Source organism: Conger conger, chromosome 1 (genome assembly GCF_963514075.1).
Source record: "Conger conger chromosome 1, fConCon1.1, whole genome shotgun sequence".
In the NCBI taxonomy this organism is placed as follows: domain Eukaryota; kingdom Metazoa; phylum Chordata; class Actinopteri; order Anguilliformes; family Congridae; genus Conger; species Conger conger.
The window spans coordinates 12939028-12953365 of record NC_083760.1 but is presented as its reverse complement, the minus strand read 5'-3'; the positions used below and the strand labels follow the sequence as shown (position 1 = coordinate 12953365).

Genomic DNA, 14338 nt, shown 5'->3' with positions numbered 1-14338 from the left:
CTAAATACGGTTTTAATTGCGGCACATGAATATGCTCTGTGGAATTCCCTTTTATTTGATTTTGTGGAAATGGAAAAAAAGCATTTATATTTCTTAACCCAATAAAAAAAATCCCCCATGTGATTAAAGAGCACCTTGGTTGAAATGTGGTCTGAAGAAAAATGCTTCCAGTGTTTCTGAACAGACTCACATAAGTGCTCTGAAAGATTTTAACTTCCGGTTTCACCTAAGGGCCTATTTGTAGATTGCATGAAACCCAATGCTCCTTGGCCTCCCAGTGTAGCCATTCCAGAAGCCAGTCTTAATTACATTTTTGGGAAGTCTCTCCTGGTGTAAATAAACAGACTGAGCGTGTCCTTGTTTAAATACAAACGATGATGTTTACACCAGTCTCAGCATTGGCCTATTTAAGCTCTTTTATGGCCTGAGTAATGCATTCATACTTCATTTGCGATTGATGAAGTTGTTTGGTTCAGCCCGTGCATGTCAAATCCCCGCCTGGCCGCCGGTGAAAATGACGCTCTTTTTGTTTTTCTTTCCGTGCACCCCTCTTTTCTGTCTTCCCTTTTTCTGTCTAACTTCCAGTCCTGTCTTCACGTTGTACATATCCATTTTTGGAATGGCAGTTTGCAATCTGCCATGAATGTAGAACACAAATCACACTGTTGAAACGCACCGCAACAGACTCTGGTCCCCGGCCAGCCTCCCGGCAGACGACAGTTTCCGAACTTGGGGAGTCTTTGGGGGACGTGAGGGAATTTTGGCGGGGCAGACGCTGCTTTTCCACTGGGGGAGCGGATTCGGGCAGCCTAGGATCCAGAGTTCTGTCTTTTCTTGCTCGCATTGGAAACGTGCATGGAGTACGCTCATTCTCGTGATGTTTATGCCGGCTGATCGCTGCTAAGAGGACCGTTCAGTCCTCCCACTCTGCAAATTTCACACAGATTTTAAACAGATTGAAGTACAGTAAGTGTTCCTCTTTCCCTCACTGACACAACACTGCCAGTGTGGGCTGGTGAGATCTAATGGGAAAATGAGTCAACAATGAGACGGGTAGCGCTGTTGCACTTAAACTTGTCAGTCAAAGTCAAGGGCAAACTCCAGAGTGGATTTCCCCGTGGTTTTGTTTAATCAAATAAAGACAAAAATGCCAACGGAAATTCAATCAAAACTCAATTTCCATGTCAGTGTAATGATGCATCATATTTAGACAGCTGAATTATGAAATATACATGACTCAGAATGAGGAAGAGTGAAAGGGAAGCCAAGTTCTACACGGGTCAAAAGTAGAGAAGAAGAAGAAATGGAAGGGAACCGTGGTAGAGATTCTCATGCAAATGATTCACCAGCGGACACACCATGCCACTTGCATTACGGGGACAGTTGTGTCACGGAGACGAGCGAGGGGGCCCGTTTTCCAGCGCTCCCCGGGATTTTTTGTCAACCTTAAACCCCCCTGAGAGGAACCCTACATGGTTGGGAATTGAGCTGCTAACTTGAGTTATGAAATCAGCAACTAGATTAGACGAGAATGACAAAGTGGCATTCAGCTACATAATCCAGGTAAAAATGTTAATTTTAGAAAATTCTGAAACCATCATCTTTTATGTATAGTTACATACTGTGGTCTGAGACCACTAGGGAACATGCCTCTATTTAGCATTATTTTCTCATTTAATCCAAACTTTTTATTAACAATTTCTATTATCAGCATAACAATTTGAGTGAAAAGTTGAAACTTTGAAGAATTTAAATGAACTTCAGTATTTATTAGTATTTGGTATGTCCCCCTTTTGCTTTTAAATGACAACGTGCACTTGAGCTGTCTTGGTCATATTTGTGTGAAACCTGATGATTGATGTTAGCCCAGCATTATTTGACAATGTTCCAAAGAGCATCTTGTGATGTTACTGAATGCTTGCTGTTTTGTCTTCAAGTGCCCCCATAAATGCTCAGTGGGGATGGGGTCAGGTGGTTGTGAATTGTACAGCACTCCTTGATCTTCTTTGGTCTTCGAGTAGTACTTGCAAAGATTTGAAGTAACTTTAATTTGTTTTAATGTGGTCTCAAACTTTTGGACCCCACTGTAGATTGTAATATGTGTGATTCATATAGTTAAGAGTTTACATCTGTATGTGTAAATCCCACATTTGTAAATACACAGTTAATAATAATCAAATTTAAATTGCACAAGAAAGTGATGCTTGATTCCCACACAGGTACAATACTACATGAGATGTATCAGCAAAGCATTCATTTAAATGCTACTCGGGTTTATACAGACGACCATGAAGACAAGGACAAGGCCTTACACCAGTGTACTTGAGTGAGTCAATATTATTGCACTTCTCAGTCTCTGGTTGTGCTAGATTAATACTATTCTCTATCAGCTGTTGAAAATACATCTTCATGTACAAACATAAAAGACAGAACTTGATATCTCAGCTTTGGAATTATCTTAATCTTTAAATTAAGCACTCTGAGTGCTGATCAGTTGAACTCTTAAATCATAAAAACCTGCTCTTCTGTTCTTATTTTACCGTACTCCTGTGTGTGTGGTTTGTTATGGTAGAGATGGCACACACTCCTGTGTGTGGTTAGTTATGGTAGAGATGGCACACACTCCTGTGTGTGGTTTGTTATGGTAGAGATGGCACACACTCCTGTGTGTGGTTTGTTATGGTAGAGATGGCACACACTCCTGTGTGTGGTTTGTTATGGTAGAGATGGCACACACTCCTGTGTGTGGTTTGTTATGGTAGAGATGGCACACACTCCTGTGTCTGGTTTGTTATGGTAGAGATGGCACACACTCCTGTGTGTTATGGTAGAGAGGAGAGATGGCACACACTCCTGTGTGTGGTTTGTTACAGTAGAGATAGTACCGCACTCCTGTGTGTTATGGTAGAGAGGAGAGATGGCACAACATGATACACTCCACAGCCAGCCAAGTGCCAAGCGGTGCCAAAAATTACATGCTTCTCACGCTTTCATAGTCATGAAATGCATGTAATGCCATGGGCATAGAATCCAATTGCCTCTGACAACAAGACAGTAGGAAGATTCTCTCCATTACAGCGAGTGTTGCTCGCTGTCATGGAAAGCCACACAAAGGATTACAGTGGAATGCTTTTACTTTCAAAAATAACCCTGCATTTGTAAACTGCACCACAGTAAACACAATGGCCTGCCTGGGTTTCTCACTGTCTTCTTCTGTGGTACGGTTCACACCGCGAGCCCGCCGGAGCCCTGTAAAGGGCTGTGATAGATGGCGGAGCACAGCGCATTTAGGGAGGGGATATTGTGAGCTGCAGCAAACGGCGCATGCAGGTCATTTGCATTTCTCTCCTGCATTTATAGTTTTCCGGCTGACTGCACACCGGCTACCATTTCGGTTAAGGGAGCAGCCAGCGCAGAGAGGACTAAGAGTCACAAGAGATGGGTGTGTGTGTGTGTGTGTGTGTGCGTGTGTGTTCGTAAGCGGGGGCGAGGAAGGAAAATATGGCCCTCCTGCCCCAGAACTCCGTCCTCATTGAGACAGAAATGACACCATGACAAGCATCTCCCAGCGCCCGGACTCGCGAATGCGCCGCTCTTTGTGTTTCCCCCCGTTTTGACGGGCAGGTCCCACCCCTCCAACATTATCGGAGAGCATCTCTGCCCTCTAATATCCAGGAGAGAGATTAGAAATGGCTGGTCCCCAAGGTCATCCTCGCGGGGGAATGCTTTTTAAAAAGAGAGGTAAAAATGTGTGTATTTACACGAGCACGCATAACCGGGCGCCGGGGAAGATAAGCTATTAGAGAATAAAGAGGTTGCTGGCTCATGCTCTGTCTTCACACGCCAGTGGAGCACGTCAAATTGCTTCTTGTACTCCGGCTCCTCGCACGGAGGAGATTTCAGTCCGAGGGAGGCCGCGCGTCCAACCGGGCCGAACCGAACGGGCTCTGCGGCTCGAACTGGCCTGGACCGGCCCGGTTTCGGACGGATCGGGGGGACCCCGAACTCGTCAGGGCAGCAGTGAAACACAGCAAGGCCGGCCAGACTCCCGGGGAGAGACGCGAGACTGAAGCCTCTTTCAGCCCAGCTCGAATCAGCTATGAATCACACCCACCGCAATGCAAATTCAATAACAATAAAAAGGACTTGCAGCACTCGATAAATACTGCACCCCCCCTCCCCTGACCAAAAAGAAAAGGACGTAAGAAATGCAAAGGAAGAAAAACTGACACTGGACAGTGTTTGTCATTTTCCAGACATAAAAATCAAAAAAGCAATCTTCTTAAGGAACGTATGAAAACACAGTGAAGACACTCCCCAGATGACTCTGCTCTGTTTGAGGACAATATTCCTCTAATTGAGTTTTGCAGCTAGAATATTTGTCATACTTTTCATGCAAGATTTTTCCCCCCAAGAAACAGGATGATAAATCCAGGAGTTTGTGTTTTCTCAAGTGCAATAATTCTGCACATGTAAATTTCAGGTTTGAATATACATTATTGTGTCAATGAATCCCCTTGTCTCCTTCCTGGAACCACCAATTTGTATGTAAATGATATTAAAGGTGAGGTGGAATATGGAGTTTCGGCATATGACTGGATATCTCTGGCATTGTGCCTTTAAAAAGTATGCAGCGATTTCACAGTAGTAACATCAAAACAATTTGTATGTTCCATATATCAGGATGAGACAAGATTTGCAAGTTACAATATATAGACCCCATGGGCTGCTTTCATTCAAAGGGGAAAAAGTTGTTCTATATTTTGTAAATAGTTGCAATAGACTTGAGGGTATATTTGCCATTGAAGCGTGACAACTCATATATAGTATCACTCATTGGTTGGCTTTATGGCAATTGTGAAGAGAGTTAAATAAAGTTTTTTTTTTCTGAATGATTTCACTCTATCAGCTTTAACAATGTCTATTCAATAGAACATATACAGAGGACCACAGTTTATTCTTTGCAAGACGAAAATATTGGCTACAACCGTGAATTTTTTTCTACTTCTGGGAAAATAAGATCATAACTCAGAATGTTTTTGTGTAAACTGTCCTCAGTGATACAATACAACCTGTTAGTAGTATTCTTACAAACTTTTCACAACATTGTGTGGTGAAGAGATGAATGACTTGCTGTATACTGGCTTGTCTGATTGTGGGTGTAATTTTTCTAGCGTGTACTAAACCTCAGCATTCCGCACATGCATACTGTATGTATACTCTCAGCAGAAAGTTCTCAGTGCACAAATATTACCCACAAGGTTTGTCCAACTGAGTCTCATGTACACTCACTGAGCCCTTTATTATGAACATATGTACACCTACGTATTCATGCGATTATCTAATCAGCCAATTGTGTGGCAGCAGTGCAATGCATAAAATCATGCTGATATGGGTCAGGAGCTTCACTTAATGTTTACATCAACCATCAGAATGGGGAAAAAAGTGATCTCAGTGAGTTTGATTGTGGAATGATTGTTGCTGCCAGACAGGGTGGTTTGAGTATCTCAGAAACTGCTGTTCTCCTGGAATTTTCATGCACAACAGTCTCTAGATTTTGCAGAGAATGGTGCGAAAAACAATACAAGATCCAGTGAGCAGCAGTTCTGTGGGCAAAAGCGCCTTGTTAATGAGAGAATGGCCAGACTAGGCAAAACTGACAGGAAGGTGTCAGTTATACAAATAACCAACTCATTACAACAGTGGTATGCAGAAGAGCATCTCTGAACACACATCAAACCTCTAAGTGAATAGGCTACAGCAGCAAAAACCAATAAGTCTAATAAATACCTTGTGCTAACATTTCTTTTTGGCCTTAGTTTACATGACAGGCATATTTGATTTAATGAGATGTTTATCAAAGATTACTGTAAAATCTTAAATCTGAGTTCCAGCCTGATAATTTTTTTTTTTAAAATTATCTGCTGGATGTCTATTTTAAATGCTTCTGTCTTCATATGCTTTGGGGTTCAGGGGATGACTTTTCAATGTCTGAAATGCTTTGAATTTGGCAAAATTATTAGGAATCTGCTGCAGAGCTAAAGAACAGGGGAGACGGCAGTAAGAAAAGGGCACTGGAGCTAATTAATAACAGGGAAAAGTAATTCTAATGCTTTAGTTTTAATGGAAATATAAAGAAATGGCTCTGAACCTAACTCACCATAATGTTCTGTGTCATCCATATGAAGCCAAATGCCTATTGGGGGCTATTCTTTCAAAAGATAAAGAAGGAGAAAGTGAAAAATACATGTAATACTAACTCTACATTCAATTTCACTAAGAGATTACCCCACAAATCACTTTTTCTCAATTCATTACGTACATTCACAAAGGGGGCAGATATGTGATGGGTGGTTGTCGGCCAATGGGCTTGTCGTTAATAGAAAATGCGCTCGCCTTAATTAAAGACAGGGAAAAAGAGCGGATTTCTGAATCTCTCAATATTGACCCAAGCCTGCTATTATTTCAGATGGATTGGTCAAGACATAACACAAGTCACATGCAATCTTGGTCTGACAACTTGTGATAGGGAACAGGTAGTAACATGCTTATTAAACCCTGTCATGCTTCAAATCAGCTTATTAACAGATATTTAGAAAAGCGACCACATCATACAGAATTGAAATCTATCGCAGGATATAAAAAACGGTATCTTGTCAACAACATTTCCTATTCATTGCCATTTTTCAGGCCTTGTCAAAATTGGGAGCATCCCCAAAGAAATCTCTAAATCCAATCAAAATTCAATAGCCTGACCGACTGTACCCAGCACCCATGAGTGAGTCTAATTTTTCATTTCCAGACACCGCACAGGGGCGAGGACGCATCAGAACAGGTGTACAAACCTCCGAGTTTTTCCGCCCGCACTCCCGATTATCCTCCTGCGCCTGCCTATTGGTGACTTCTCATTTCTGACATTTCTGAGCTGGGGCCTCCTGTTGGTTTGCTACTCAACCTCTAAAATAAAAGCCAGTGAAAAATAATGTTTTTTTTTTTTTTTTATAGGGAGAGAGAAAATGGCAGAGTGGAAAAGCTAAAAGCAGCATTTTTCCCCTGACATCTTTTCTTTCCGGCTTTTCTCCTGTCAGTCCTTTTCATCCCGCTCCACTGACACAAATCCTATGCCTCTACTTTTGTTTAATGCAGGCTATTAATGAAGAGCTCTCCAGCTAAATACATCTTTATTCTGCCATTAACTGCAGAGCCTGAAGTAGGCAGTGAAGAGGGAGGGAGTCCTGAAGCCCTTCAAAGTCAAGGCATTTAACGCCACTCTCACATCAATCAGACCCTCTGTCCAGTAAGTGCTGCTTACATGTACATGAAATATTCATAAACCATTCACTTTTGCTTTCCAGTCCCCTAATCATCACTTTCAGGCCAAAAAAAGCTACAATCATCTCGGTGAGGGGAGGGAATTACGGGATACGTCCCTCCTTTCAAAGGCAGACATCCCGTAGGTAGACAGTTTTGTTCTAATACAAAAAGCAGCATAGGCAGTCAAAGGTCTCCCCTATTCGCCTGGTGTTTCCATACCCTCTCCGTGCGCACTCCGTAATCTTCCTCTCCCCCCCCTTCAGTTATTTTTTTGGGCCTTTTTTTAAAACTGTAGAATGCTTCAGTGTGAACAACTTAAGTTATTATTAATGTAGCATTATTTTTTTGTCACGCTGTGCCGTGGCTAAATGTGTGCATTTTCATGCACGGTTTGCGGGGAAGGCCATGGCAGAAGAACAAATGTGTGTTTAGACCCGGTGCCACCTGCTGCACCGCCGCCATTAGCCTCTTCCCTTTCTCTCTTTGATACGTCCCCGTGTTGCATTTAAACAAGGAGACAAAATGCCCCCTCCAAACTCGCAGCCACATAAACACTGATTGGCATTTTAAGTTGCCGTGATTGAAGTGTTAAAGTATGTCACATGGAGGCGATGGAGTGGGGAAGAGGCTCATGAATCTAAACGCCCCCCCCCCCCCCCCCCTCCCATCAGGCCCACACACATATTCATACACACTCATCATGGCCCTGGTGCTGTCCTCACAGCACAGCTAAATCAAACAGACCTATCTACCTTAAAAATACTTCTTTCAGTATCAGCCTACGTGGTTAAAAGATGAACACGAGCAACATCAGTGCACAGCAGTCTAAGTACTACTTTCTGTATTGCGCCTGTATCTATGAACAGAAAGAAGAAACCGTGGGTATGGCTTACAATGTAATGCCAAATGTTTCTACTACTTATGATGAGACAGCAAAGAGTCAAACTTTTGATTATCATTTTCAAGAGTAATAGTGATGCCAGTGTTTTTTTTATTTCTTTTTTATAGTGGTGCCAATTCATATCTAGAGGAAGCCTGAAAGATCTTTGAGAACTTAGATATTGAGATAGATAGATACTACTGCTGTGGGTGTCTGTCTGTGTGACCATTTGTACTGTATTTATCCTGTTTGCACTATGTACCGTGTACGTAATCGCTAAAATGTAACTTGTCTGTGTATGACCATCTATGAGAGGACCTCAATGTGTACACTGAGTTACATTCATTGGAAAGAGGGTTCTGTAAGGGTTCTATGGCTTGATTTGGCTTGAGGTTCCATCATAGAACCCATTATCAAAGGTGTGAAAGTGTGAAAGCTTGCGGACAAAGAACCGTTTTTCTTGAGAAAGACATTGTTTTCTGAGAGTGTACTGAATGTAGCCACCTCTATGATATTTTCCACAGTATGTAACCAGTATGTCGGAAGCCAAATTATGTTACTTATGGATACAATCACCTATATAATACAGTAGAACCTGAGAGATATGTAGTTCAGACCTTCAAATGCATTGGTCAACCGAACATTGTTTGAAACCAAATGTAGCATATCCTATCAAGCTCCATATTATCGCTGATGAAAAAATGGAAGAACTGAATGAAAATGAGTCACATTGCAAAACTTAAAAATAAAAAACAAAAAAACCAATTAGATAATGGGACACAATAGGAAGGCTAAAGACAGCTGAAAATGAAATATATATCTTAAAAAGCTGAGGTGGAAAAAATATTTTAATGATTCCATCGGAGACTCCTATCTAGATTGTTTTTTTGTCGGGCGAAATGCTTCTTTGTCACACTTCATACCTTTGATAGAGGATTCCATAAAGAACTAAAAAGGGTTCCTCTATGGAATCAAGTCAAATAACCTGTTCAGAACCCTTTTGTGTAAGAGTGTACAACCGTATCCTGTACCCTATGTGACCACTGCACTGTATGAGATCACTGTACAGAATCACTATACTCTAAATGACCATCTACTGTATATGTTTGTACTGCACTGTACACAGTATAACCATGTGAGAGTTGTACTTGTGCTGTACTTGTACTATACAGCATATAAACATTACGTAAGACCAACTGAATACTTATTATTCTTCTTCCTACCCTTCATAGAATTGCCCCAAAAACATCTTAGCATTGTTTCATACAAAAGAAACGGATCACATGTTTGATCCTTAAACACATTCTAGCTGGTGATTATAGTATGTTATTAGCAAGTCGCATATAGTTAGATACCTGTAGTTATGAGACACTTTCCATTAACCCCACCCTCTCGCCCAAACATCAATCTTATTTTCAGAAACCACTGACAGATCGTAAATTGACATGTGCCCCTACATTCTCTCAGTAACACTGACGAAACAAGATATAATCTTAAAACGGGTGCACCCAGCATTATTAATCTTGCCATATTTAACCGCTTGATTAATTTTATTATAATGTAAAATATTGGAAGATTTCTCTTGCTCAGAATCTCATCCAATATGCGTCGTCGGCTGGCTCTGTGATTTTTTTATCATGGCCAGACTGAACTTAAACAGAGAGATCACACAGTCCACAGTGTCTGGAAAATTCCGCCGATTCTTACCCATTAGCAATTCTTATTGCCAAAAAAGTTAATCTGCCCAGTGCAATAAATCACTTTATGTTAGGGCTTTAGAGAACATGTCCTGTGCTCATCTTGCATTTCAAACAGGGCAAAGAGTGCTGTACAATTTCCAAACACAACTGAGCTAACACAGATTTATTACCAGAGTTTATATAACTCATATTAGGAATTCATGGACCTGGCAAAAGGGATTAGAGCATTTATTTCAGGCAAGGAGATGATCCTGTCATTAATGGTCGATACTTTCATCATCGTTTAAACCTAAGGAATTTGCCTGGTGACAAGTCGCCGTGGACATATCTGGTCTCTGCAGCTGTGCTCTTTATCTGCCCGCGACCCGTTCCGCTCAGGGAACACGGACCCGCTCCCATCAAACGTGGATTAGACTGTCAATCACCGGCCGCACTGTATATTGTGTTACGATTTTTCCAAAATGTCACCGAGATCAGAGTCATTTCTTGGCTAATTGCGTCTCGTCTCCCCCTAATACTGCGCGTTTAATGCTTCTGTAGCGCTGCCTGACTGGGGCTCTGTTTCAACCGCCGGGACCGTCAACGGCAGAGAAGGAGAGAGCCTAGTTTTTATTTACAATGCCCCGATGGAATAACAGACGGTAATGTGTAAATGTCATGCATCCGAGAGAGAAAGACCTACTCGAGAAAAGCAAAGGCTTTTCAGCCGACATTAGCATCTCACCAATGGCACCACTTACATATTCTCTTTGCTGGATTAGAATAATTCTGTTTAGATGTGACTAAGTGCGTACATATGTTCTGTGACAAAGAGAAGAAAAACACGTACATTTTCCTTTTGATAGAAGCTATCATAAAGGGGGCGTTTCGGGCCAATTCATGTGAGTGTAGGAGCGGATTTTTGCATTTTGCTTCGATTTTGCTACATTTCTGTAAAAAGTGTTCTGGTCAGGAACTGAAATGGGTCATGTAGGAATGTAGCATGTCCGTGTGCCACTTCAGCGAGAATAACAATAGAGGATCATGGGATTCCATTACTACATGACATACGTATGTGTAACAACTTTGAAGTGGGCCTACAGTTAAACTAATTAATACTTTATGTCAGATTCCTATGAGTATTAAGTAGGACTATATTAACCTATATTGATCTGTATAGTGCTACTACAAATGGTCTGGTTACACGAAGCAAAGTGTCAAGAATTATATTTCGATATCAAAAGCAAACTGAGCAAATTTTAAAGGGATTACTCTCACAATATGTGCCATTCTACAATACAAGAAATCCAATACAGAAGCATGTACTGTACATGCAAATAGTTAAAAAATGTTATTTTTAGAAGCTAAGCATGAAGAGAGACAGGCTATTCATTTACATATTATTTCACATATAAATAAAATACGGCAGTCACATTATAACTTTGCATGAAGATAAAAAGTCAGGCCTTCCTAATCTTTTCCCCTCTCTTCCTCTCTGAGAAATTGCTTGATTCTGCTGTCACACGTTCAGTGGAAATTTTACAATGTATTAAGCAGTTTATAAGTATAGGGCTAATCTTCTCGAGATTTAACATCAAAATGACGTTCCACTTAGTTTGGCTGGTCCTGCTTTTGTGATGGAAGGCAATATTAAAGTGTAAGCCCCATTGACTGAGCTGTGAAGGAGACTATCTCAGTTATGGCACGGCTAATACAATTTGTTCTTGCAATAAACATTAGTGTTTTACAGGTTTACGTTCAGATTTTAGCTGGAGTGGTTATTAGCTTTGAAACGTACCGGCCATGAATTTCAGCAAGAGGACATCAGTACCATTAAGGCATATTTAATACAAATTCCAGTAATCACAAATTCACGTAATCTCCAGAGCTTAAAATGATGGTTACACTTGTACTATAAGTACAATATATGCACAATTGATATTACATATTTATATAATATTATCAGTGATGGAATTCAGCCCTTCCTGTCAAATTTTAATGCTGTAAATGTATAGTATCTACTTTTATTTGAAGTTTACACTTATCCGATGTGTCAATCATTTAAAATATTATAATATCAGTCACATGATAAAAATTGTAATTGTAGTAGCAAGTCCTCAGGCACATGTGCCTGATAGTTTGAGTCACAATTTATTTTCCAAAAATGTTTTGTTTGTCTTTAATGGCAAGCACACTGTCAAAATCAAATGTGTTTTAAGAAAAAGAAAAAATGTACATTTTATCTGCACAAGATGATCCATATACTAGCCAAACCGAACTTCTGATGATTGTGCTATAATTGCCTGCCTAAAACCCTTTTAAATACCTGCTGGTTCATAGCCAGCATGTCAAATACTTGCTATCTAAACAGATATGTCTTGCACTGAGGCAGCCTTTGGGCTTAGCATCTAGCTCAAGTAATGGCACTTTCTGAATTTGAAGCCTTATATCTGTAGTCTTTAGTCTGAGCTTCTGTCCACAATAGCACTGAGTGAGCAGCACCCGAGAGCACCTTTCACTGAGTCAGGGAGACTGGGGAAAGAGTGTGAGGGGGTGGACAGGCCCTTTCTGTGTCTCTAAGGGGATAAGACAGTGCTTGCTCAAGGACTTGGAAATGGGCAAGGGAGGCCTTGATGGAGCATCGTCTAAGTGGCAGTTGCTGTTTCTGGGAAGCAGGAACTGACCGGTACAGCCATTTCACTCGCTCGCCTTCCTTCGTGGTCAGGATTCACATACCGTATATGCAGCATAACTTGTTTTATTTTCAACATTCCCCGGTGCTGCCTGTTCTGAGGAGGTGATTGGGAGGATGTTGAGATGACCTCCGACCTTTTTCAAATTTAATCTAATCAAAACTTGTAGCACCAAATGTAAAGATGGACTGCAGGAGATTGAAATAATTGCAGCAGCCTCCACACCCCCGCATGTACGTTAGGGTCCACTAATGTATTGGCTCATAATAAGCACTTGCCATGTAAAAGTGTTTCAGACACTGATAATAGGCATACAATGCCTCCATCTCCCTTGTGCTGCTACAGAACTCTCCTTGGTATCAACTGTCCTATTTTGGTGATGTTTGCTAATGATCCCACTCATGGGGTTTAGCTAAGGGTATGCTATGGGGTTTATTTGGCTATGCTAAGGCCTTGTGGTAACAACTGAAGGTAACTCATTTTCTACATTTGTGTAAAATGTGTTCCGGTCCAGAGCTAAAATGGGTCATGTATGAATGCAGCATGTCTCTGTACCACTTTAGCAAGAATTACAATAGAGGATCATGGGTTTGCATTATTACACATATACGTATGTCCAACAACCTTCCAGTAGGCCTACAGTTAACAAATTAATTTTACAAATCAGATTAGGAGTATAAAGTTTAATTTTCAAACTGTCTAATTTCAATTATGTTGAAGAAAGTGCAGCTTGTTAGCACAAGCGTTTGCGTCTTGATGTCATTTTGATTCTGTATTGTAAACACACCTCTAGAGTTAACTGAAGGGAAGCTTTAGTTAACAGTTAATAACTCTTTAGAGTTACTCTAGAGAAACTCTCCACACATCATGTTCTGGGGACAATGCACGTGACATTTTAAAGAGATGTCCTGAAATTGTGTGTGATGTACGTGTATTGCCAGGACACGTTGCTATTGGGAAACTCACCCCTGTATAGCGCTACCACAAATGGTCTGGAAACAGGAAGCAAAGTGTCAAGAATTATATTTTGATATCAAAACCAAACTGAGCAAATTTAATACAGAAGGATGTACAGTACATGGAAATAGTTGACTGAAGGTAACAGATATACTATGATATTTGCCATAATTTGTTTACAATCATCATGTGCCTGAACATCACATTTTATAGACATGCTAACCTAATGTTAGCTATCACATCTTTTGGTCAGCAATTTTTTTAGCAATAAGCACATTCCTATTGATGTTAAAATTATTGTTGCTGCAAGCAACTTTCGTTTATTGAAACTATGAAATGGAGCAGAACAGGAGCTAATTTTCTGCACGCATTTTCTGCATGTTGTGTAGGCTAATAATAGGCACTTGTAATATTCCTACCATCTTATATTATCCAGCTGGGATGAATATTAATTTAAGTACAGTATTATCAGCAGTAGCTTATCAAACCAGGTTGTTTGGTTACCTCATTGTGTGAAACTGAAACTTGAAATGAGTATATTCCTTATTCTAGGTCGTTGTCATTTTTTCGCAAGTGGACTTCTCTAATACCAAATTTGGTATATAGAACTAAACTAATTTGGTATAGTTTTACAGTTATTACAGGTATATAATATCAGATTGTTTGCTTGCCAATGACACATTCTGTCATAGGCCATGTGTGATTTGAGCACAAGTCCATCTGGGGGCTGTTACAGCCAGTGATGGAGAGCTAGAACACTGACAAATTAAGCCCTACAGAACACACTAAAATGTTTAGATTATGCAATGCAAGAT

At 40.6% G+C, this 14338-nt stretch overlaps 1 long non-coding RNA gene across 1 annotated transcript in view; it reads left to right on the top strand.

Moving 5' to 3' along the window:
* Positions 1–14338, top strand: part of LOC133119367 (uncharacterized) — a 46136-nt gene that overhangs the window by 22143 nt on the left and 9655 nt on the right. The window contains exon 2 of the long non-coding RNA XR_009706519.1: positions 7147–7297. This is a non-coding gene — a long non-coding RNA (uncharacterized LOC133119367). The remainder of the gene's footprint in view (positions 1–7146; positions 7298–14338) is intronic.